The 23,408-nt window shown below is 38.2% G+C and overlaps 1 pseudogene; it reads right to left on the reverse strand.

The window, feature by feature from the left end:
• Positions 1-328: 328 nt before the first annotated feature.
• LOC131839841 (programmed cell death protein 10-like) lies at positions 329-11,181 on the reverse strand (annotated as a pseudogene).
• Between the last annotated feature and the right edge of the window lie 12,227 nt (positions 11,182-23,408).

The following is a 23,408-nucleotide window of genomic DNA, read 5'->3' on the forward strand; positions in this document are numbered from 1 at the left end:
TAAATTGCATTCAAGTTAAAACTTAAGGCATAAACACTAATATTTACAATTCGTGTAAGGAATGCTATAGAGTGACACATCAGGGCATAAATTCTTTTGACTTATAATTCTTAAAAAATGATACTAGCAAAAGTGATGTAAAATCCTCAGTGTGAGATTATGATTAAGCTACATTTTACAAAAATAAGATGTAAGATGGCAATAATCCCATAATATCCTGGATTTGATCCCTTCAAGAGAGACTGGTTATTTAGACAGTCAAACCTGAAAATTTACAAGTAAGGCAGGTCAGTACTCAACTGAGAAGTGCATCTCTTAACATGTTCAACTAGGAGGCCACAGCTGGGAAGATCTGAAGTATTGAGTCCGTTTGACGAATGAGTCAGCTGGCAGTTACAAACATATTTATTGCCTTGCCATCTTTAAAAGAGGTTTTCAGAGTGTCCTTGAAACTTCTGGATTGCTTTATAAATTTTTTCTTTTGCTGTTCAACTGCCCTGGAGTTCTGGTACTGATATTTCTTGAAGACATTATTCACTATAGCAAGTTCTTTTATTGTGCTAATTTTATCCTTGATCATCTTCAGAAACCTTGCACTGTCAATGATCTCATGTAGTTCTTACTAAGAATCTGTTTAGGTGCTCATGCCTTTTCATTTGGTCCTGGAATGCTGGCTTTGGAAGTCCAAATATTCTTCTATGTCATCAACTGCCATTCAAAGAAGGGACTTTGATTTAATGTTTGCATTTTTTTTCCTTTAACATTTTCATAATGATGTCTTGTATGAAACCTGAATTTTCTTCCCTGATTTATTTATTTTTTTTTTTTTTTAGATTTTATTTATTTGTCAGAGAGAGTGTGCACACAAGTAGGGGAAACAGCAGGCAGAGGAAGAACCAAGCTGCCCACTGAGCAAGGAGCCCGATGCTGGGATCATGACCTGGACCAAAAGCTGACACTTAACCAATTGAGCCACCCAGGTGTCCCTTTTTCCCTGTTCTGATACATGTAGTCCTTGTGCTAAGCCTGTGCCCAAGAAATTTTCTTTAGTTTTCTTTAGGTATCTCCTACTCCAAAGAAGGCTTCTCAAACAAAGAAATAGGAACTTGACCATGTACTATCATTATCTCAACAAATTTTGAACATGGCCTGCACAGTATAACATATATTAGGACTTGAGTATGAGCACTGATAATGAGAACACATTACATTTACAGTGTGTCAGAGTCTTTTCAATGTTTTCCCATGTATCAGTTTATCTTCACAATTGCCAATAATATGTGTGCATTGCTCCCTACTGTGTACATAGCACAATACCAGACCTTTATCAATCTCTCTGATCTTAACAGTGTAACGAAATCAAATTTTCATATATGATGAAATAAAAAATACATTTTCTTTTTTCAAATATATTATTTGTTTGAGAAAGAGAGAGACTGACGGCACAAGAGAGTGAGCACAAGGAGGGGAGAAGGGCAGAAGCAGAGGGAGAAGCAGCTTCCCCACTGAGCAGGAAACCCTATGTGGGGCTCAATTGCAAGATGCCAGGATCATGACCTGAGCCAAAGGCAGATGTGTAATGAACTGAGTCACCCAGGCACCCGCCAAAATATACAGGTTCTTAATGGTGGACATCAAAACATTTTTTAGGACAAAAACTCTATGATTGGGGGGAGAGATCTTGATAAACAGCTTGGAATAGAAGTTGGAATCCTGAAGGTGTGGATGTTAGCAGGAACCCAAGGAAAATGAAAATGGTCAAGAAAATGGGAGAACAGGAACATGATGGGGTGGAGCTTACATGTAGAAAGGTGGTCCAGCAAAATCTCGGTGATGTGACCATGAGAGATAAGCACTCTAAGGGACTCTCAGAAAGCAAAGAGAGGGTCCTGACATTTTTATGCTTGAGTTCATTTTATTTGTATCCCAAGGAACAAAGAATTCCTACCTACCACATTATTTATATACAGATAGGGAAATTGAGGATAAAAGGAGGAGGAGCTTAAGCTCATAGAGCTGGACACAAGTTTGTCTGACTTGAGCTTCTACAATGGGTCTGAGGTCATAGGCGTATACTCCCCACCAGACATACTTGATTCCACATCCCCTCTTTGGGCTAAACCACTTGTGATCCCCTACAACGGGGAGAAAGAACCTGAGCCAAGGAAGAGTTAGCAAACCTGCTCCCAGTGTCAAAGAAGAGACAAGAGCAAAGATGTCCCTACGCATTCCACAGGGGAGCTTCTTCTGAAGTAGTGTAAGGGGCTGACAACAACAACGTCTGACCTTCTCTTTCCTGTTCCAAAGCTAAAGAAGGGTGTGAGCTTCCCAAATGTCCAGGAACAAGAAGGAAGGTGTCTACGTGTCTTAGAAATATTTCTAGAAGATAAGAAATGTAAAGGTCCTGGAGATTCTTGGAAAGAAATAGGTCATGAGCCCACTGCCTTTTCCAGACAAATGAATGCCTAGAGAGGAGACACAGAGAAACCTCAGCTTATAGGAATAAATGAAGTATTATGTTCCCAAAGGGAGCTGCTTCTGGCTTTATTTATTGCTGAGAAATCCCTTGGGAGACCCAAGGGAACCCTCTTTGGCTTATGAACACAGCTCAGCAAGTATCTTGCATGTCCACCATCCCTGGCTGTATAAACTTAGATGCTTGAGGAAGTAAAATACCCATAATGAGCAACAGAAGTTATCTGTGTTGGGTGCTTACTACATACCAGGCCCTGTCCTGAGAACTATGAAGCCGTATCTCATTTAATTCTCATGATCCACCTATGAGGTAGGTTAACATTATCATACTGATTCTACAAATGAATACATACAGCATGAAAAGAGTATAAAATAACTTACAGACTGTATCACCATGCCCCTGGTGATACAGAGCATGGTGATACAGTCTGTAAGTTATTGAGCTTCTACAATGGGTCTGAGGTCATAGGCGTATACTCCACCCCAGACATACTTGATTCCACATCCCCTCTTTGGGCTATCACTGAGTTGACTTTCCCTATCACTGAGAAGAGAGGATAATGATTTCCCAGGGCTGACCTGATAGAGCGGGGCATACAGGGATAAATAAGCGATGCACAACTTCCCACTGAGAAATGTGATGGGGGTGGAGGGTGAGAAACATGAGGAGCAGTTCTAGGCAATGCAGGTATATGGGGGAGCTTGGGTTTCTAATTAAGGATGGCAGCATAGCCAAGTTTTACTCTCCAGGTAGCTGGTTTGGATGTGGGACCTGCATCTTCAATTAGAGGGGCATTGAAAAGATTCATCTTTTGGCCAGTGGAATTGGCCAGACTGCCTACATGCCCACCTTGGCTCTGCCACTTAGTAGCCTTGTGACCTTGAACAACTTGGAAGTGGGGATCATAATAGCATCCTTTTTACAATATTGTGAAGATTAGATAAACTGTATTTGTGTTAGCAAGTATCCATTCAAGCCTGGCAGCTTGACACCGACATCCTGTCACCTGTTGCAGGCTGACTGTTCTCCTCCTCCACACTCCCTACATCACAGACCTAACATTCGTCAGACTCATATATGAAAAATGATTGAAAGGTACCACCTCTGAGACTGTGTTCAATGCAATTACAATTACTCTCTCTGTTCCCTGGCTGGCTCCACCACACTTTAAGATCAGCTTTAGGAAAAAAAAGAAGATATGTCCAGAATCAAGACCAGGGTGAAGAGAGTGAGATGCTTAGAGCTCAACAGTGAAGGAGGTACTCAAGCTCAGGACCATGGAAGTACCTATGTCATGGCTTTAAAGAGAAAAGCTGAATGGATGGGATTTCAATACTTGAATTCCCTGGTGGGTGTACAGTTTATAATGGAGTTACTCATTTTTTAGGTAAGTTGTATTCCTTGAAAGTTGTTAAAAGGAAAACAAAATAGCTTAAATACAGTAGGTGATCTTGCTAGTTAAAGGAATTAACTTGTGAACGCAACTGTAGAACCAAATAATTTATTGTTTACCAGCAACTGTATTTTCCTTTGTCATGTTCAGTTACACTCTCCTTTTAAAAATCTCCATGTGTTATGCATGTGATATTTGTTTTCCTGATAGCAGAAGAGGTAAATTCATGTAAGGATTTCCTTGTATTTTCTTACGTGCAAGACATGCAGCCTTGAGGGAAGTAAAGTACCAAACGGTCTCAAAGAAGTGCCGTGAATTTTTCTACATTGTTGCAAATGAACTAGGTTCAAAATTTTAAAAATCATTAAAAGATTCAACACAGTTTTGTGAACTCTACAAGAATGAATCTTGTTAGAATTCTGGCTAATTGATAATCCTCAAGGAACCATCTTTTATCTTTTTAAATCTCTTTTTTTCTGTTTTATTAGTGTTTTTCTCAAAATACTGTGCTCTTTTTCTCCTTGAGTTTATTCTGTGGTTTTTTGTTTGTTTGTTTGTTTTAGCTTCTTGAGTGGAACCCTTAACTCATTAATTATTTATCTTTCTTTCGGGCATATACATTTAAGACTACAGCTTTAGTTGTATGCCTTAAGTTTTGCAGTAAGTATTTTTGTTCTCAAGTTCTAAATATGTTAAACTTTCATTATATTCTATCTTTATTTCATAGTATATTATGGGTGTTTTTAAAATTTCCAAACGTGGATTTGGAAAGAGGGATAATCTTGCTGTCCAATTATTTTTGTTTTGTGGTTGAAGAATATGGCCTATGAAATATTAACCCTGATATTGATTTTTCATTTGTGAACTTCTATAGTTTTGTATTTTATAAATTTCCATATATCTTTAAAAAACATATCCTACAATTGTTTAGTGAAGGATTCTCTCTGTATATTCTTTAGATCATCATAATAAGCATGGGACTGATATGCTAAAATTGTCTCTGTAAATCACAGATTTGCCAGTTTCTTTCAGTTTTTGCTCTATACAGTTTTAAGGATTATTTTCTTAGGGAAAACTATTTTCTTAGGGATTATTTTCATGATTTATATATTCCTGGTAAATTGTTTTCTATGCAATGATTTTTTTTTTTACTAATAATTCTTTTTATCTTAAGGTCTATTTAATCTACATTAATATTGTTATTCCAGTTATATTTTTATTTATAAATGCATGGTGTATCTTTTTCTATCCCTTTATATTAAAATTTTCTGCATAACTAGGTCACAGATACACCTCTTATTAAAAAATAATTGAATGGTATTTAAAAAAATAATTGAATGTGTTACTGTATTTGTGGTTTTTGCTTTTAAAGCCCAATCTAAAGATTTGGGAAATGGTAGTGACAGTAGCAGTGTAGTTTTTGATCTTGTTTTAATCCCCCCTCCACACATCAAAGCAGTCACAGCAATTAAATGGCAAAACCAAAGATCCATGTACAAAATTACAATAGAATTAGGCAACAATGTACCCATAATACAAGCAATTGGAGACAAACCACCAACAACCACAAGACACATATGGTATTAGCATCTCTGCAGGACAAAGTACAGGGAAGCAAATAGGGTTGTGTCTAATGTTAACCAGAACCCCCAAAAAACTGATAGTTATTTACTAGGAAGCACAGTGGGCCAATTTGAAACCACCAGATGAAACCAAGAATGAATTTTTCTCTCTCTGAAACCAAGTGATTGAAAGGGTTGGAGCAGCTTAACCCTTATGAACTCTCAATCCTGAAATGGGCTTTCTTTCAATAAAGAAACCATGCTGTGGAGAAACCACTAGAAGTAGAATAAAATTGAGCAATTTAAGGGAAATTAAGATTAAAAAAGAAAGAATTCAGATCCAAGTGGAAGGAAGACAGTCAGAAAATCTTAGGGAGCAAGAAGCTATATTTTTTAATGTTACATAAAAATAACAGAAGAGGGAGCTTTGTGATATTAGAAAAGCTTTCCTGAATCCTGCCTCAGCCTGAAAGGTCAGGAAAATTAGTTTCATGTAAAAATGAGCAAAAAAGAAGTATCAAGGTAAAATCCCATATAAAGTCATAAGAAATGAGGCAATAAGGAACATAACATTTCTAGAGATGATGAAAGCCAGAAAAGTATGTCCACAAACAAATCAACATGGAATATACTGTTTCAAAATAAGTTAAAAGACATTAAGAAAATTATATAGGATATGAAAAAATTAACATGAATCAGAATTTTTCAAGCTGAGACCTAAACTAAAAGAACTCAGGAAAGAATTAAAAATAAAAGAAAATACAGTTTAAGAAATTAAGAATAAAATAGAAGGAATACTGGTGGAAAAAACACACAGCAAATGAATGAATTAAAGGAAATGGAAAATGAAAAGTTTTTTTTTTTAATCAGAAGAAATAAAGATACTAAAAAGGGTTCGTGAGAAAGTGACAAATACAAAGATGGACAAAGAAGATCTAACATACAGATACTAGGAGTCCCTGAAGAATAAAACCAGAGCAAAAGAATATAAAAAGTAGAAACATTTTTAATTTTTATAAAAAACTCTCCTCTGAAATTATTTTTAAAAAGTTTGAAACCCCATATTGAAACATCATAGTGACTACCTGACATTGACTTAAAATGACCAATAGCAAAGAAAAATCCTAGCAAAACCAATAAACTTTAAAGAAGTAGGGAAAAAATCATTTGAGCATCTAGTGAAAAAGACCATGTGACTTATAAAGGAAATCTATTGCATTTACACCAGACTTTTAACAGTAATATTTTATTCCAAAAGAAAATCAATAGCATCACTAAGATAGATATTTAAGGGACAGAAATATGAGCAACTGTTTTCATACTCATTGAAAATGACTTTAAAGAATACCAGACACAGAGAAGCTGTTACCAACATGTGAGAACTAATGGAATACTCTTCCAAAAGGCCCTTCCTGGGGAATTTAGTACAGAGTAAGTTTCAAACAACCTAAATGAGTGGGGACCTAAGACTAAATAAGAGCTTGAGGGAAAGAATTTGGTACGGATGCTCTGACAATGTAGATATCATAGCGCAGATCAAAATGTGATCAGAATGGCAAGAAATATGTCACATACCAAAAACCTGGAGCAAATGGATGTTTTATGATAAAGCATTCAATTTGAAGTCATCAACAAGTTGGAGACACCCCATCACCACTTCTATTTAACATCATACCAGGGCTCAAACCTGTACAAAAGTTTAAAGGCAAAAAAATATACAAAATAAATAGCATTAAAAAATGTTATCATTCAGACATGATGGTCCAAGAGACAAGAAACACTATTAGAACTTATAAGGATTTTTAAAGTTCTGGATATAAGATCAATATACAAAAAATGTTTGTTTCCATATATCAACAAAAATAATCAGGGAGCTTTGTGACAATAGAAAAGCTTTTCTGAATCCTGCCTCATTCTGAAAGGTCAGATAGGTACCTTTGATAATAGCATCAAAACCTATATGATACCTCTAGAGATCATAAGTCAATATGTGCAAAATTTTATTGGAAAAAAATTATAAAGCTTCATTTAAAGACACAGAAAGTTCTTAAAATAAAAGGAAAGACACTACATTCATGGGTGGAAAGATTTAGCATTATAAACATATCAAGCTTCCTCAAATTAATCTGTTAATTTAACATAATTTTAACTCAAACCCTTCAAATTGATCCTAAAATTTGCATGAGAGATCAAACAGCCAGACAATTTCAAAAGACAAGATGGTTGTGTTGAAGTGTCAAATCACTATCTTGTACACCTGAAAGTAATATTCTACTGAAGGTTAACCATACTGGAATCTAAATAAAAACGAGAAAAAGAGACAAGATGGTGTCCTCACCCTACCAGACATCAAGATTAATTAGAAAGTTGTAATGATTAAAGTAAACCTATCAGCCAGCTGAATAGGTTAAAGGATCCAGAAACTGAAAGACATAAATGAAAATTGTAACCCTGACTCCTAATTGTTTTAGTTGATTCTGTTTTAGAGTCTGTAATCCAGTATTTTGTCAGGTCTCAGATTTCACTATTAACATAAAAACCCTGAACTGGAATCTGACAATAACAAAATGGGTTCTCCCTCCATTTGTTTTCTTATCTTGTTAGATATAAAATAACTTTATATTTTGAGATGTTCAGTTTTCATACACGGTTTGGGTTTTTTTTTAGACTATCCACAAAGGTAGAGTAGAAGACTTTGGCATAGAAGGTCAGCAAATTTAATTGCAATGTAGCCTTTTATCAAAGATTCATTGTGAATGACTTCACCCTTTTCCCATTTGATGATAAAATGCAATAGTATTCACAAACATGTTTTAAAATTTTCAGGTATTCTTCTGTCTCACAGCCAAAAGTAGTAACAGTAGTAGCTGTTGGAGTCTTTATCATGATTCAAACACTGTACTGAACACTTCATATGAACTATAGGAGTTAATCCTGAACGCAACCTTGTGAGGGAAGTGCAATTATCATCCTCAATTTAGGGTTGGCACATTGAGGTTAGGAGGAATTAGGTAACTTTCCCAAAGTCAAAGTCAACTGCATATTAAGTAATGGAATGGGACTTATACCTGTGTCTGTTGAACAGCAGCACCTGGTTTCTTATTTACTACTTTGCAGTCTCTCCATAAAATATTGCCATTGCTCTGTTCAAAATTGAACTGGTACTTTTTCACCTTAACATCAGAGGAAAGGAAAACATATAATCTGAATAAATTAAAACCAACCAGTTATCTCTCCCAAAAAATCTTTGTAGAACTATATCAACTTTGTTTTTTAATAAAAATTTGAAGTCTGCTGCCAATAAATGCACAGGTGACCAGCAGGCACTTCCAAAACAAACAAACAAAAATAAAAAATAAAACAAAACAAACAAATTTTAAAAGTGTGAGAAACTTGGAGAGTGTGCTGTGTCCTGAAACATGAGTAAACCCCTAATGCCCCATTTATGGAGTAGGTCTTGCATTGACACATGAAGAAGCTCTTTTAATTAACTGGATAGGAATTTAATATCTTCACATATGCAAGGCAAGTCGACTCGCCCAGGCAACCAGATACACCAAGCTTTGTGTATTAGTTCTGCTCTTTTGGCTTCTGAATGAACCTTCTAAGTCATGGGCATTAAGGTTGTCTGAAGTAAATGATTATCTATTCAACTGTTCCCTGGGAAAATTAGGATATGCTAACCAGTGGCAAAGAGTACAAGGTGACCCAGCAAATTAAAAATTAATAATAATAATAATAATAATAATAATAAACCACAAGAGCCCAAACAAATATAGCAAGGAGATTAATTTACTGAATATCATGTGGTCCTCACTAAATGTGGGCAAAGAGATCTTCAGAGCTTTGCCAAAGTATGACAATCACAATTAGGATGCCATGCAAACGTGTGTCTGTTTTTGCATGGCTTTTTCAGAAATCATTTCCAAGAAGCTGAGGTGAGTTTCTCCACCTTAATATAGTGGTGGATTTGAAGGCATATCTTCAGTCTCAGCAATAGGGCCAAATTCAGCTAGTTTTCATGTCCATGTTAGTAGTCTGCTGAATTCTCACCTTAACAAACTTGAGGATAGTTTTCCTAAATATAGTATATTATTTCTTCTGATATTTTCCTTCAGAAAATTTAGGAGTGTCATACTTAGGATAAACATAATACTTGCTACGAAATTTCTTAATTATATCATTTACCTCCTTAGCATTTCATTACCACTTTATTTGATGTATCTTACCAGGGTCCATGAACTCTGTCTCTGATTATGAGACCATATTACTCTAAGAGTAATTGTCATAATTCCTATTTATTTGTAAATTATTTCCCCATCAAAATTTATATAAGATTCCTTTATTAGGATTTTTCAAAATGTATTTATCAGAGAGAGAGAGAGAGCACACAGCAAGGGGAGGGCAGGCAGAGGAAGAAGTGGGCTACTTGTCATGCAGGACTCAAGCCCAGGACCCTGGGATCATGACCCGAGCCAAAGGCAGATGTTTAACCAACTGAGCTACCCGGGCATCCTCATATATGATTCTTCATGCAAAAATTCTGCAAAGCTTTTCTGTTTATATGTATATAAAGTAAATTAGTCTTTGAATGGAAATAAATTTAAGTACTTTTTAAGAAGGTATAACTCTGTACTAAATTCTGTAATTTTCAGTTTTCCCCTTATTTAACAACTATTTATTGGTTCCTTACTGTGTCAAGTTTTGAAAAGGTTAAATTGGCTACAGTCTAATTTCAGTTCAGTAAAATGAAATTGGGTGTGTGAGGTAGTACATTCTAGTCTCAAAAAAGTAGACCGGGGTGCCTGGGTGGCTCAGTGGGTTAAGCCTCTGCCTTTGGCTCAGGTTGTGGTCTCAGGATCCTGGGATCAAGCCCAGCATCGGGCTCTCTGCTTATCTTCCTCCTCTCTCTCTGCCTGCTGCTCTGCCTACTTGTGATCTATCTCTCTCTATCTCTGTCAAATAAATAAATAAAATCTTTTTTTTTAAGTCTAAAAAAAGGAAAGTAGACCAAACTTATAAGTGTGATTATAACCATACTGATGGGTTTGGTCTGTTTTGTTTTGTTTGTTTATTTATTTTAAAGATTTTTATTTACTTATTTGACAGACAAAGATCACAAGTAGGCAGAGAGGCAGGCAGAGAGAGAGGAGGAAGCAGGCTCCCTGCTGAGCAGAGAGCCCAATGAGGGGCTCGATCCCAGGACCCTGGGATCATGACCTGAGCCGAAGGCAGAGGCTTTAAACCCACTGAGCCACCCAGGTGCCCCTGGTCTGTTTTTTAGTAATAGAATTACCCATGGTTTTACTTTTCTCCTTATATTTTTTCTGCCTATCCAATTTTATAAAACAAACACATATGCATGTATAAAAGGGGAGCAAAAAGGAATATTATCTTAAGAATACCTTCTATTCAAGGTACACTAAGCAGGTGGCCAAGCTGAACAGCCACCCACAAGAAAAAAATTTATTTAAGTAAACTTAAACTTTTTTAATGGTCTCTTCACTGCTGGCCTGCCATGATGTCATCTTTTCTATCTGGACAGAACCGGGGGACAGGGAGACACATGCAGAGCCATAAATGTTCCAAGAAGATATTGACCTTTGACAGCCTGGTCATGTGTTCCCCGCGAGGCTCTGTGTTCCTCCTGCTCCACACACTAAGCCTTCTCACCCGGGCTTGCATCTGAGACCATAAGGCTAACACTGACGTGCCCTTGCATACTTATTGATGACCCCAGGACCTCCCATGTCGTCTGACTCTCACCCTTATACATCTCTGTACATCCCCTAATCTGATTCTATCTCCTTCGTGACTCCAGACCCTTCCCCTGCAGCCTGGGAAAGACTGGTCAGCTGCCAAATGCCCCATACTGGCAACTTCTTCTCTGAACATCCTCCTCATTTTTGCTCTTTAACTGCAACCTGACTGTCCCCTGGAGCCATTCCTTATTAGGAATAAGAATTAGGAATAGGGGCTATTTTTCATCCTCTACACCAGGCTTGGGGGATGGGTTCCCTGTCCTCTATGTTTCTCACGCTGGCTTGTGAAACACGGTCTGCCCCACCCCCTACAATTTCCCCCCCAAAACTGAGTTCTGGTGGAGTTCATGCCATCAGCACGTACCTTGGTTTGGAATATATTTACTTAATGCTCTGCATTGTTAGCTTAAAACCTGAGAGAGTGACGATACTTCTAGAACCCATTCCTGGAGTAAATGTGCACTTGAAGCTTCGCCTGGTTTTAGGTCATAGAGGTGAGGGGCAGTGGTGCAGCAATAGAATGAATTTTGTCACTGCACCTGATCTAAAATGAAATAAATCATTGTCACAGATACTGCTGAGATGGTTAGAAGAGGAAGAGGTTTAATTCAGAGTGGACTACCCCATTGACTGCCGTGCCCCAGAGGAATAAGAAAGGAAATGAACTACCACCATCTAATCAGCACAAGCCCCAATGAGACAAAGAGAGGACCCTATGGACCCTGGCACCCGCCGTCCCCAGCACAGTCCTAGCACACAGTAGACCCTCGACACATTCTTATTAGCTCATTGAATAATGGGTGTCAGTGCCACTCTACATAATTTGAACTAGTTTAGCCTATAAATTCCTGAAGTCTGACATATCCCATCCAACAATCCACAACTTTGCAGGTTATTCTATCTTTTTCTTCAAGTAGTTTACTTAAAGACTGGAATTTGTAGGGCCTGTCCCAAAGAAGAATAGGAAACAGATGGACTAATAAGTGATTATTTATTTATACCTCCAAAATTAAAGTCTAGAGCTAGAGCCATAGCACACTCTCATCATATGCTGCTTTCAGTTGATGAAATGATTATTTTCATCTCTGATGGTTTCTCCTCCTCTCTTTTATTGACCTGGCTACCTAGGCAAATGGGTCTAAGCAACATCACTGCTCATTCTTTGCAAAACTTGCTTTCCTTCAGCAAATATTATCCAGGACTTCCATGGGGTCAGGGGCTATGCCAGGTATCAGGGATGCCACAACAAACAAGACTGATTATGTCCCTGACCTGTTTGCATTTTACCAAAGTGGCAGACAAGTACTTCCCATATTTTGAAACTAAAATGGTAAATACTGTTTTAATAGTAATTTAAAATTAACAAAGAGACTGGGGTTTTACATCCAGTATCTTTTTGATGCTCAAAAAAGCCCCATGGGGTCAGACAGGGGACTGGTTTTACTGATGTCATTTTACAGATGACAAAGTCAAGGCATTGAACATAATGACAGTACGGTACGTAGAAACAGATACACTTTGGGTAGAAGACATGGACAATGGGAAAGGCAGAAGACAAGAGTTAGCATCTATTGGAGAAAATACAGTCCATACACACTGCCCACTAACACCCTTTGAAATTTCTTGGACAAGTTTGTGTGTTGGTGTGTTGGTTTGACTTTCACAGAACACATGCCACTGCCACAACTCTGTCTACCTGAACATCTTGTCTTGGAAGATCTGTTGACCAAGGCTACTTTTGATCATCTTAAACAGATATCCTCTCACTGACATTTAGTGGGAAGACTCCTCTTGGGGTGTCACCTGTCAGCTTTATAAGCGGAGGACATGATGTTTGTCCAGACAAATTAGCCAACATCATCTGTGGTGAATTTGCACTTAGAGGACAGGCACTGTGTCTTCCTTCGATTACCTCCCACAAAAAGCTCCTAAAGGTACCAGACAAGTGTATTATTGAAGAGATCTTTTTTAATATCAAATCACCATAATTCAATACAAAAGTATATTTTTATTTAGAAATGATACCAGAGTTCTGAAAACCAGATATCCAAAATAGAAAGAAGCGATCTCATAAAACAAAATCCACAGGATGGGATGTATTTATGTCTGCATCCTTTATGTTACAAGGCAGATGGCCTAGCCCTGGCTAATCCAGGTGACTGCTATTACCGAGGAGAACGTGCACGTTCTCTGTGTTACCAGAGAAGTCCGGGATGGGAGATTTCTATTAGATTAGCTCATCTGAGCAGCCCCTTTTGCAAAGTTCTTTTTCTCTATTATTAAAGTAGCTGTGTTTGTGTTCCTCTATGGTCTTTAAATTCTAAAGAAATTTTTTAAATAATAAAAAGCAAATCAAGGGAATGTCAGCTTGGTTAAGATAAGCATGCACAAAAGTGGGGGCTATATCTTCCATTTCTTTATAGATTTGGGGTGTAAAAAACATTAGTCAGATGGAACCCAGATTAGTCTCAAATGTTTCTTGCTTCATTTGACTGTTCAAACTTTTTAATTTCATTCTTTTCTGTTCTACATCTTTAAAAAAAAAAAAAGTAGAGTATTTTTAGATTAAAGAAATAACATATTTTGTGAGCAGGTGGGGAGCTAGAAAATTCCAGTCACCAGGTGTCACACTATCAAACAGCACACCAGGTGTAAAAAGTGGAAAAATAACCTTCTAGGGTATCTGGGGAAAATTCCAAGAAAGGCCAGACAGTAATTATCCTAACCCCTGGCAGCCATTTTGCTTTGCAACTTAACTACAAAGAAAATATGACTATTAAAAAGGTATATGCTAATTAGGAATGCCTTCTAATCCACATCCAAGGAGAAGCATACAAAGAGCAGAGTAGAAGGAGCACAGGGTGCCTGTTCTCAGTGTTACCAGCTTTTTCTCACGCTATTCCCAGTGGCAGTGTCCATCCATCATTCGCTCACCTGTGGAAATCCTGGATATCCTTCCTGTCTCAGATAGGATGCCGTCATTCTGGAAACTTCCTCTGGTTCCAGTCAATTCAGCAACACTGTTCCGGGTAGTGAGGAGCCAGCAGCAATGAAAATAGACATTGGCCTCATATTGCTGAGCATCTGATGGAAAGAGAGACACCATCCAGTCCACAAGCATTCATTGAGCAACCTACAGTGGGCCTGGCACCATTCCAATAACACATATTAACGTGGTAGATATTAGAGCCTAGGACTGAGAGGGAAAAAAAGGAGCTTCAGTGTGTGTGTGTGTGTGTGTGTGTTTGTCTCTGTGTGTGTGAGAGAGTTTATGAAAGTTATAAGCAAATAAGCCTTGTGACCATTATTCATAAATTGGAGTAACACCATTAAAAATAATAAATAACCTTTTAGTCATAATTTTCAGTTTACAAAGCACTTTCACATCAGGATTGGATTTGATGCTCAAGCAAGCCCCTTTGGATGGGAAGGACAGCTAGCCTCAATGGCTTCGTTTTATAGATGACAAAGCAAGGAGTAAGTCAGTGACGTATACTTATAAACACATGAACAGCAAATTCAGCAAGGAGCTGCCCCCAGATAGAGGGAGGAAGGGCCAGTTCTGGGGTGGGAAAAGGAACCAAGGTGACTTCAAGTTTGTGAGCAACATTCTATTTCTTTTATTTAAATAAGATTTAAGTGGAAAGGGCAAAAAGTGAACATTGGTTAATTCCCTGTGATGAGTAAGCATTTCCTCCATATGACACAGTCCTTCTACATTTTGAAAAACATCTTTTCTTTCCAAAATATCAAAGAAATAAAAAGCTGTGACCAAAAAGGAATTAATAGTATTTTAAAAATGCTTATACCTGCCTCCGTGTTTTCACCATATATTGAAAACGTTAAATGTCCTCCAGAAGTGGAGGTCCTAGCCTGCAATTAGTACCAGCAATTAACATCTAAGAAGCTGTCCTTTCTTTTTTTTTTTTCTTTTCCATTACCTTTCCTTTGCTTTTGTCCTCTTTTCTTTTCCCCTACCTTCAGCAATTACATGAATCTGATTTTATATAACCATTAGAATAAGTTGTTTACAGGTCTTTGTTCATTCACCTAGGGGAACTTCCTGAGGGCAAAAGCCCATCTCAGGCAACCTCCTATATGCAGGGCCTGGCACCGTGCCTCTTTAATAGGGATGTAATAAATGTTTGTTGCAAAATATACACACCACAAATGGGAACTTAATTCTAAATGGTATTAACAAAGCCTGTTTCATTTTTTTTTTCCTCTTAGTGGCCTGCTCTTTGATTAGGATTCAGGAATAAAAAAGGGGAAGAGTGATTAAAACACACACACCACCACCATCACCACCACCACCACCACCACCACTCAGGATCAAGGTCACCATGTCTGTTAAGTGTGGCTGTCTGAATTATAAGTCCTCCTAAACTTGTAAGCAAGATTTGGTTGCATTATACTTGGAGAAAAATGAAGACTTAGTATTGATTTTTCTCCCCCGATCCAAAGAGAGTGCAGGTGTTTAAGCATTTATGAAATTGATTGACTCCCCTCCAGCAACCAATTGATAATAAGTTTAAGCTTAGGAGTGAGGTTGTAAAAGGTTTGATTATATTAACAATACTAATAGTCATGGGTTCATAAATCTTAAGAGAAAGGATGCATATGTCACATAAAATGCATGAAAAAGTTGTTCTTTTATCATGGATAACTCACTATTGTGTGGAGACCTAGTTGATCAGCTATTCCATTATTTGAATAAGTATCTGATGTCTTGTTTTCTTTCAAGAAGGCAGGTGCAGGATGAAGCAGGAAGCCTGCCAAGAAAGATGATAAATTACCATTTGGTGCCTGCGACCAGAGCCCTATGATTGCAGCCTGCCAGGAATTAAGAGGGAAAGTAACCAGAAACTAGGAGGGAAATGACTTCTGACTACAACTTCAGAGGTGTTTACTTTTTGTCTTCATTATCTTTGTGGTATTTCAAGGATCACTGTTAGTTTTGTAACCTGCAAAATGAAGTACTGTTCTAAAACAATTATGCACTACCTCAAAATATGATGTTATACACCTGCCAAAGTCAAATAAAAAATCAGAGTTGAGTAAGAACTGGTCAGTGAAAGCAAATAAATGTCCAGAGTAGACAGATGACAAGGTAAAGCAAAGGTGAAGTGTGGCTGGAGCTTCATTTGAGAGGAAACACCTGGGCTGAGCTCTGGGGAAGCACTCTGGTCTGGCTGCCCAAGCCAACCACATTGAATAGGGCCATACTCATCTTGTGTTTCATTCTCCAAAACTCAGAAGAAAAGAATAGCAATGGTAGCAATCGTAGTCATGGTTTTATGAATCAGTCTGTTATTTAACATCTGTCTGCCCACAGGTTATCCTATGCCAAGTTTATACATCAGCTTTTATTATTCATGCAATGACTATTGGAATCACCACTGGCCATGGATGTTCTTAATTTATTAAATTCAACAAGGATTGATGGAGCACCCAAAAAGTGTCTGGCACTCATCTGGGTGTTGGAGAAAGACAGAAGACCCAGACTCTCCCCTGAAGACTTAGTCTGGTGGGGGAGAGAAAAATTCAATGCAGAATGCTTAGCATGGTGGTAATAGTACAAGGAGTGCTCTGGGAGAGCATGGAAGTTGTACCTTGGGAGCCAGGTGGGCTCAGGAAGGGCTCCTGAGAGTGGTGACGTTCAGATGTCTCCTGGCCAAAGGTGGAGGAAGGGAGGTCCTCTAAGCACAAAGGAAAGAATGGGCCAGATATATAAATATGAATAGCATAACCCTTTTTTTGGCATCTCAGCTTTATGTCTGGATCTCAGGATGAAAGTGTGGATGGTCAGATATGAATGAAAGGTTCTCAGGATTTAACAGCAAAGGATTCTGGATTTCAGTGTGAGGATTTGGGGAACTGATGCTGAAATTAATGAGAAGTCCCTAAAGGATTTGAGTAGAGGAACCATGTGATCCATAAATATTTGGCAGCAAATATTTATCATACAACATGGCAAGGCACTCTGATAGAAACATGATTTAGGATACTATGAAGATACAGAAAAGCAGCTCTTACTCGGGGATGAAGGGAAGGAAAGTGAAAAAGTCACACTTACGATGGGTTTCAGAATATCCGTAGGAGTACACCAGACACAAGGAATGGAAAACATTTCTACTAGATTGGGCAGGGCTGGGTGGAGGGAGGGGAGAGACCCTGAGAGAGACAGAGGGAAGGAAGGAAGGAAGAAGGGAAGGAAGGAGAAAAGAAAAAAATTCTACAGAACTGTGAAAAACTAAAGAAACCTCAGATTGGATTTTGATTATTCATTTCCTGTTTTCAATTTTACATTTAGGTCTGAAAAATGAAAAAAAATCGCAATCATGTCAGATTGATACATAAAAGGAGCGAAAAACTGAAACCTCTTGCTATTCTTTAATTACAGCAATAGCTAAGTGAGATAATTTTGACAGTTTCCTAGAGCAGGGTAGGAAAGAATGATGAAATAAAGGACAAAAGCAAGAACCCAGAAATGTGAATTGTGTTCTTTTCTCTGATAGGGACAAAGCAGTAATTCTGGAACTGTTTTTTTTTTTTTTTTTTTCTCTCAGCTCTAAAATAGCCAAAGGGCACCTTGCTGTGTGTCACAAAGAGCTGTGCAGTTTTTGCAAGCCACTGTGGCCTCCTCTGTAGATGGGGACAGGGGCTTGAAGGTGTCCTGTTTACACTCTAAGTTGGAAATCACTTGTTACCAGATTGAGTACAAGAGCTTAACCACAACAACTAGACAAGCCACTTCGAAATAGTTGTCCTTGGGAAGACACAATGTTCAGATCCAATTTTCAGAGAGAGGTGAGATTAAATCCACTCTGCATGTCTATCTGTGACTGTGTCAAACAGGTGGCTCTAGAAAGTGGCTTTGAGTCAGAGGGAGAGCAGGAAGGTGCATTGCAGAGGAGCAAAACTCCATTTGCTATGATCCTGAGTCTGCCTCCATGCCACTCATGTGACTCAGCAAGACACTCCTTTTGAGCCTTAGTTTACTCATCTGTAAAATGGAGACAATGAGGCCTTTAATTTTTATGGGAAGATAAACAAGACAGTGTACAGAGAATGCTCAGAACTATTGACTAGCGCTTCAAGACTGTGGGGTAAATGCGAACTCGGGGTGGGTGACAGGAAGCCTGGATTGTTAAAACTGGAGTAAGAACAGGGACACCAGCCATTGGAGGAGTCAATCATTATGTTGAGAGCCTTTGATCGTTATTTCAAAAACAAACACAAACCCTAATGTGGCCATATGGCTATGACTTACGGCTCCCTCACAGCAGAAGTTTGGTTCCATCACCAGCTCTGTAAGGCTAGGCACATCCCTGAACTCTCCCGGCATATTTTCTCATCTATGAAATGAAAAGTACGGATTCTCTGATTTCATGAGTGTACATCTGTCAAGTTTATTAATACACAGAATGCAGTGATGAAAGACCCAAGAGGTGAGATTAGAGAGGTGGTGTAAATGAGCATGACTAAATGAAGCATGACGTTAGATGGCGTCATGGAAGAACCTCGGGTGGGCAGAGGAACACACCGTCCTAAGCCATCATGATGACCGTGACTATGTTATTTCTAGTTCTTTAGCTTTGACTCAACAGTGTTGACCTTAAAGAGACAGTCAGGCAATCTGCTGAGTTGGTAAGAGAATGACAAAAACATTGAGTGCCTACTGTGTGCCAAGCACTGTATGAAATCACTGCACACTCACCACGGGATGATGGGCCAAGGATGGCGGCAATTTCACACCTTGATCGAGGACACACAGCTCAGCAGTGATGGCACCAGGATCTTCTCCAAGGCCTAGGCACCCAGTCATTAAGTCAAAATACCCCTCATGGGAAACTGGTTTGAAAACTGGATTTCATTTCCTACTTTTCCAATAAAGAGCACTCTTGTTTTCTAACCTATGACCTCCAACACCTGCCACAGCAATGGCAGTGGTTTCTTTTTCCTGCAGAATGTAAGCTTTATAGAAAGTAATGTAAGATCAAAATGAGATAGAGCTGTAGACTTTGAATCATTGAAAGTCTCTTTAGAGAGAATTTAGAGACTGGTCCATCTGAACACTTCCTCTCACCCAGGAGTAAACAGGCCCGGGTAGGTGGGCCATACAGCTGGCTAGAGGCCACGGCAGGACCTCTCAGGCCTCCTGACAAGTGTGTGACCTGCTTTTCTCTGTCTCTTGACTGTCATCCAAGCATGCTTTCTGCTCAGTACTTGGTCAGGCTCTCTGCTTCCAATAAATGGCAAGTTCATTATCTTCACACATGAAGTTTAGTTTGCTCATTTGTTCCAGCTTATTTTTATATTACCTTTTAAGCAAGTGTGTTCCCTGTTAGACACTAATAGAAGAGTATTTTTAATACAGGTTGTTTTCCTCCTTAAATCTCAACACCTGCTGATGTTTCACTGTCAGGATATTAGTCACTCTTTCTGTGCTGGTGTGACTCAGTATCAGACCATCTGGACGCTCAAATTCACGTTTCCAGCCTGGATCCACCAGCGACCCATGAGGTGAAGGCTTTGGCCAGGGTTCAGCTTGATAAGGAAAAGAGCATGGCCTTCTTTTTCCACTTAGGGTCACTAACGTTAAAAAAAAAAGGTAATAATGAAAGAAGGTGTTGCATATACATAATTAATTTCTAATTAAAACGATACATAAAATGTTGGTGGCCATAATGATTGTTTGTAATAATTATTTTAAAAATGAACACATCATTAAATAGTGCCCTTCCCCCACTGCTGTAAAGGCAAGCAGGCCACTCTTACTGCAAGAGGACTCTCCCTGGCTTCCTGTCATTTTAGCTCCGCCTCCTCCGTCACCTTGAGCACCTCACTGAGCTCTCCTGGCACATTTTCTCATTAAGGAAACGAAAGGTCTGGGCCATTTAATTCCTAATCCCATGACTGAAAATCTGTCAAGTTTATTAAAATGCAGGATGCAATGTCTAAAAGTCGAAGGCATAGTAAGGAGGTGGTATGGGAATAGGACAAGCAACCTCAGAAATCAGAAACAGGGAAAGGAAAAAGAGGAGAAGGGGGAGGAGGGAAAGGCAGAGGGAGGGGCAGGAAGGGGAAGAGGAGAAGCCCCAGCCTCTTGCTGGATTACTGAATAGGTCTGAGGCAGCACTGACATATTTGCAGTTTCAAAATAACACACTTACGGAATGTCTCCAGATACTGGCTCTTTTAACTAGGAAGTTCAAGTCCAAGAAGGGAAAACAGAATTGTAAGTATTCAGAGTGCTGTCCAGGGTCCAGAAAAGTCCTCCCAAGAGCGTTCCTATGCCCACCCCTGCTTCAGCATTTTCTCTCCTTTCTGGGTTCACAAGAGGGTATTCACAAGGACACAGTCTGGGACAGATATCATTCTCCATGCTTTACTGTGCATTCATTTAAGCCTCGCAAGAACCCAAGGATTTAGGTACTGTTAATAAGTCTGTTTTACAGATCGGGAATTTGAGACACAGAGAGGTTAAGTAGTAGTATATCCAAGGCTATACAGTTGTCAGGTGGCAAAGCAGAATTCAAGCTCAGTTCAGCCACAATGTCTGTGCTCCAAACGTCTCCTTGGCTCTCTGGAGTCAGATATTCCTATGTCTCCACATATGAGACGGCCGACCTTAGGTACATCTTTAAAACAACCAAGCCATTGGGAATGTACTAAATGACACTGAATTAAACACTTTACAAATGGTAAAAATAATAAATTTCATGCTCTATGTATCTATCACATAAAAAAGGTGTTCATTCTCTCTCTTTCAAAAAATGAAAAAAGGTAAATAAACCAAGCCTCATCTTTAATCTGAGAACCATAAAACCCGTTTCTCTGGGTTTCTGTGGTTATTAAGTATGTATGATATGCAGTATATACGAAAGGCTTAATTTTTTTCTCTTTCCCCTGGAAGTCTCATGTTAGGTCTCTCCATTCTGCAGCCTACAGAGCTGTAACGCTGCTTATGGGTAATCCCTTGTTCATTCTCCTTTTTCATTGTGGCTGATCTGGGAACCTGATTTATCATACATTGATTCATCTGGGCATAGAAATAGGTACTTATTTTTCCTGGGGTTTGTGAGCGTGTGTGTGTGTGTGTGTGTGTGCCTGCACGTACACACTGTGGGAAACCATATTTTCATATGTACTGAATAAATGGATTCTTCTCAAATTTTAGCATTTGCTGCCTGAGAAAAAGACCCAGAAATACTGTGGTTTTTTTTTTTTTTTTCAAATTTAATAAGCAGAAGTTTCCAGCTGTTATTCTTTCAATCTAGCCAAATACTCACTCAATTTGGAATTAGTTTCCTTTAGTTTCCAGAGTCCTGACTGATATGCCAGAATTGAACACTCTTTCTTCCTGATATCTTAACTACTTGGTGCTATCCACATTTAGAACATTTTAGAGTTTCCTTTTGCGCAATAGAGATAAGTTTTGGAGGGAAATAAAATCATTCTTTTTCGTCATCTATGGTTTATTTAAAAGTCTTAAAGTAAATGCCTTACCTAAATTCAGTTGAATTTTAATCCTTAAACACCAACTCTCTGTATTTTTTTTTAAAGATTTTATATATTTATTTGACAGACAGAGATCACAAGTAGGCAGAAAGGAAGGTGGGGGGGGGTGGGAAGCAGGCTCCCTGCAGAGCAGAAAGCCCAATGTGGGGCTTGATCCCAGGACCCTGGGACGACGACCCAAGCCGAAGGCAGAGGCTTTAACCCCCTGAGCCACCCAGGCGCCCCCCTAACTCTGTATTTTTATTGGCATATCCTATATCTCCATTTTCCTATGGCTGACCCTTTGAAAAGAAAAACCTTATTTCTGGGGATAATTCATCTATAAGCATTAGGGATAATAATTTTATTGAAAATAAATTTTTGTGAAAATTGAAAACAATTTAATTAACAAAGAAAAAAAATTGATAGAATTAGGAAAAAAGGATATAATAGTTACCTTTCATGCCATAAATGAATATTGTGAATAACCATACATCAATAATTTTTAAACCTATATTAAACACATCAGTTTTGGGGGAAAATGTAAAAAAGCCAATATTGACACAAGAAGAAACAGAAACCTTGAATGCACCATCTATTAAAAACAATGAAATTATATGCAGAAGGTCTTTTCTCTTCCTTCCAAAATAAAGCCCTAGCTCAGATAACTTTATGCCAAACTTTATTTTTTTATTGAAGTATAGTTGACACACAATATTATATTAGTTTTAGGTGTACAACATATAATTTGACTACTATATACATTACGAAATGCTTATTATGGTAAGTGTAGTCACCATCTGTCACCAAACAACATTATTACAATATTATTGATTATATGCCCTGTGCTGTACTTTTCTTCCTTGTGACTTATTTATAACTGGAAGTTTACACCTCTCATTTCCCTCTTAAACTTTAAAAGAACCAGTAATCTTGATCTCAGATAAATTCTTCTAGAGCACAGGAAAATAAGGAAAGCAGCCCAATTCATTTTATGAGGCTATGAGTTATACCAAAACACAGTAAGGATATATAAGAAAAAAAAAAAAACTTACAAACTCAGTTCATAGAATAGAAACAAAAATCCCAAATAATATATTGGCTAGATAAGCCCAATCCAATATTTAAAAACATATCATAGTCAAGTAGCACGTTTTTTCCCCAAAAAGCAAAATAGATCTTTTTTTTTTTAAGATTTTTAAATTTTATTTATTTGACAGACAGAGATCACAAGTAGGCAGAGAGGCAGGCAGAGACAGAGAGAGGGGGAAGCAGGCTCTTCGCTGAGCAGAGAGCCCAATGCAGGGCTCAATCCCAGGATCCTGGGATCATGACCTAAGCCAAAGACAGAGGCTTAACCCACTGAGCCACCCAGGCACCCAAAATAGATATTTTTAAAATGCCATTTAATTTATGTTAATGAATCAAAGGGGAAATTACATGTTCACCTCAACAGATACTGGAAAAACTATAATGACTATCAATATCAACATCAATTTTTTTTTAAATTAAAACAACAAATAGGAAAGAACTTCTGTAACCTGGAAAGAAGCTACTTACCTACCAAAGACAGAAAGCAAGAATTACACGTAATTAAAAATTTTTTTTTTCACTCTTTTCCTTTAATGTTAGAAAAAGAAAAGTATGACTTCTCTTTTCATTGTTATTACTCGTAGCATTTGTGGAAGGTCATAATACCCTTTCTAATTATT

Source organism: Mustela lutreola, chromosome 8 (genome assembly GCF_030435805.1).
Source record: "Mustela lutreola isolate mMusLut2 chromosome 8, mMusLut2.pri, whole genome shotgun sequence".
NCBI lineage: Eukaryota > Metazoa > Chordata > Mammalia > Carnivora > Mustelidae > Mustela > Mustela lutreola.